We start from the raw sequence: 3576 nt of genomic DNA, 5'->3' as shown, positions 1-3576 counted from the left end.
TGATATTTTATTGATATTAAAATATAAATTAATTTTTAATTATTTTTAATATCTTATTTTAATTATATAAAATATTTAAATATTTTTTTATTTTAATAAATAATATATAATATATATTATTTCTAAATTTATTTCAAAAATACATATTAAGAATAAGGTTGAACACACTCACACTTGGTACTATTTAGGTGTATTTAAATATGTCTAAAAATTTTTTTATTTTCATTAAGACGTGATTAAATACAACAGACACGTGTATCGAACAAATATCGTATTCAAAATGTGTCCGATACACGAATACGACAACTTAATAAAGTGTCCATACTTCGTAACTTTTAATATACCTCGCATATTAAGAGTGTCTTCTACCTAAAAAGGTAAGACACAATACCTCACCTACCAAAATCTACTCTAATGTACCTCCATGAATTTCTTTTTTCCGTTTATTATTAGTGTAATTTAAAATTTTAATTTTGATCCATCGACATATAAAAATTTTTTACTCGTAGCCAAAAAAAAAAAAATTGTTTTAGTAATAGGACTAATTACCAAAAATACCCCTAAATTATTTAAATACTGACAAAAATACACTCGAATTTTACTATCAACAAAAATGCCTTCAAATAATTTAAAAACACAACAATAATATCCAATAGTAAATATATATTTTTAAAAAATACCTTAGAGATTGAATTTTGATGCAATTTTTTGCAATCATAATTATAAAAATAAGATATTATTATAAAAAAATTGGTAATTTTTCGTTAAGTATATATTTTTTATATATTTTTTTTGTTAACAACAAATAATACTTTTAAAAAATCACAAAACAATATATACTTAACAAAAAATCACCAAATTTTAAGAATAATAATATTTTATTTTTTAATAATGATTGCAAAAAATTGCATCAAAATTCAATCTCTAATGTATTTTTTGAGAAATACATATTTAATATTAGTTTTTTTACAAAATTATCTAACATTAAATGTGTATTTCTCAAACAATACATTAAAGATTGAATTTTGATGCAATTTTTTGCAAACAAGATTAAAAAAATGAGATATTATTATCCTTAAAATTTGTTAAACTTTCATTGAGTATATATTTTTTTTGTAATTTTTTTGTTAACAACTAATAATACTTTTAAAAAATCATAAGAACTAATAATATTTTTAAAAAATCATAAAAAAATATATACTTAGAAAAAAATCACCAAATTTTAAGAATAATAATATTTTATTTTTTTAATTATTTTTGTAAAAAATCACATCAAAATTCAATCTGTACGGTATTTTTTAAAAATATATATTTACTGTTGGATATTGTTGTTGTATTTTTAAATTATTTAAAAACGTTTTTGTCGATAGTAAAATTCGAGTGCATTTTTGTCGGTATTTAAATAATTCGGAGACGTTTTTGGTGGTTAACCCTCTGGTAATATTAATTGTGTAAATAATTATCTAAAAAAGTAAATACGATTGAATGATTGTATAAAATATTTTATACTATCAATACATCAAAATTAAATTTTTAATTTATTTTCATAATAATAATAATAATAATAATAAAAGAAGGAGTGGATAATTTAACTGCACAGGTATGGTAGAGACGTAGAGTGGTCATTATCACAGTAGTCACCAAACGGTCTCTTTCTAGTTATAGTCTCTCAGCTGCTATGTGGTCCACTGCATGTATGATCTTATCATGCAAGGCATATACTGCTATTTGTATTGTGTGTTCATCAATTGAATCCGCCACATGATTTGAATTTCAAACCCAGATCCCCCAAACCTTTAATTTTAGTAGTTGCCCCCACTCCACAATTTAATACGACAGAGTAAATTATCATTCAGGGGAATAGTTTGTGTTATATATTATGTTGATTCACAATTTTATTATTATTAATTAAGTGATTGAGTTGGTGATGATGATGTGATTTAGTTCTTCCACTTTTAAATTTTGACCAAAAAAAAAATCATAACATAATATTAAATTTTTTACTAAAAGAATTCCTAACTCATTAATTCTTATTGTATTCATTTTTTTTTTTTGGATTAGGTATGATTTTGGTTCTTATGATTTTAGATCGAAATTTTTTTTTTCGTCAACATTTTTTCATATAAAATCGTCTCTAAAGTTCAACGTAGTTTTCAAATCATTCTTTTGGACAGATTAATTTTTTAAATGACAAAAATACTCCTATTTTTCTCTCTCTTCTTATCACCATCATCATCTATTTTTCACACCATTATCATTACCACTTCTACTAAACATTTGTTTCTCTCTTATCACCGTCACCACCCACCCCCTACCACCCCATCGCTATCCATTCATAAATCCAACCTTCAATAACAATCTCAAATAAATCAAAACCAAAACATCAATTCAATAACACCACTCCAACAAATAAAGAAAATCATCGTCAAAATAAATATTAACAAGAAAATCAGACATTAACAAGAACAATAAACATCTTGTTCTTCCTCCAATTTCTCAATAAAACCAAAGAACCAAGAAAAGCAACAATAATCTAGAAACAAAAACAAGAACAAGAACACCACCTGTTGTAAATAACTCATGTTCTTGATTGCTATACTGGAGATGACATAAGAGTTGTTTATGTCTTTATTGTTATTCTCTTAGTCTTACTTTGCTCAAGTTGAGTGTTGAGCTCTTACTTTCAAAAAAAAAAAAAGAACAAAAACACCACCACCCATGTTTTACAAGGTTTTCTATTAGTTCAGCCACATGGTTTGTGATGAATTCAAAAATTAGGGATTATGATGAATAAGAATAAGAACTAAGAACTAAAATCTTAACTTGTCTGTAATGACAGTGATGGTGGAGCTACATGGTGGCAGTGACAGTGAGTCTAGACGGCAAAGGACAGGGAGAAAAGAGAAAAGGGAGGTGCGGCGATGATGCTGAAAATGCAAGGAATACGACCACCGTCACCACCACTACCTCCCTGACGAGGAGGAGGAATACGGGACGAGGGCGAGGTCCAGGCGTAGTGAGACGAGGTAGGTCCGAATGACGATTTTAAAACTAAGTTTAATCTTAGAGACGAATTTGAATGCAAAAAAACAAGTCGAAAACGAATAAAATTTTTTCTTAAATTTTAGAGACCAAAATCATACTTAACCATTTTTTTTCATTATCCAGAGTTTAGATACAAAATATTTTATCCAATTATTTAAATTTTGGAAAATAAATATTAGAGATATAATCATAAATAAATAACATGATTGAATAAAATAAAATTTTAAATTACATAAATACAACATTTGAGATTTGATTACATTGAAAACTTGAAGTCCTCTTTCATATCTATATATATAAATAACATGATTGAATAAAATAAAATTTTAAATTACATAAATACAACATTTGAGATTTGATTACATTGAAAACTTGAAGTCCTCTTTCATATCTATATATATAAATTGTGACCTAACTTTTTGTAGATGGAGATTAATTACATGCAAAAAGTTAAAACCTTACAATTGGTCGTGGTATATATAGATATGGAAGATGACTTCAATATAACTAAATCTCAAATATTGCAGTTAT

This window comes from Arachis ipaensis, chromosome B10, assembly GCF_000816755.2.
Source record: "Arachis ipaensis cultivar K30076 chromosome B10, Araip1.1, whole genome shotgun sequence".
Classification (NCBI taxonomy): domain Eukaryota; kingdom Viridiplantae; phylum Streptophyta; class Magnoliopsida; order Fabales; family Fabaceae; genus Arachis; species Arachis ipaensis.
Note: the sequence above shows the minus strand (reverse complement) of the source record.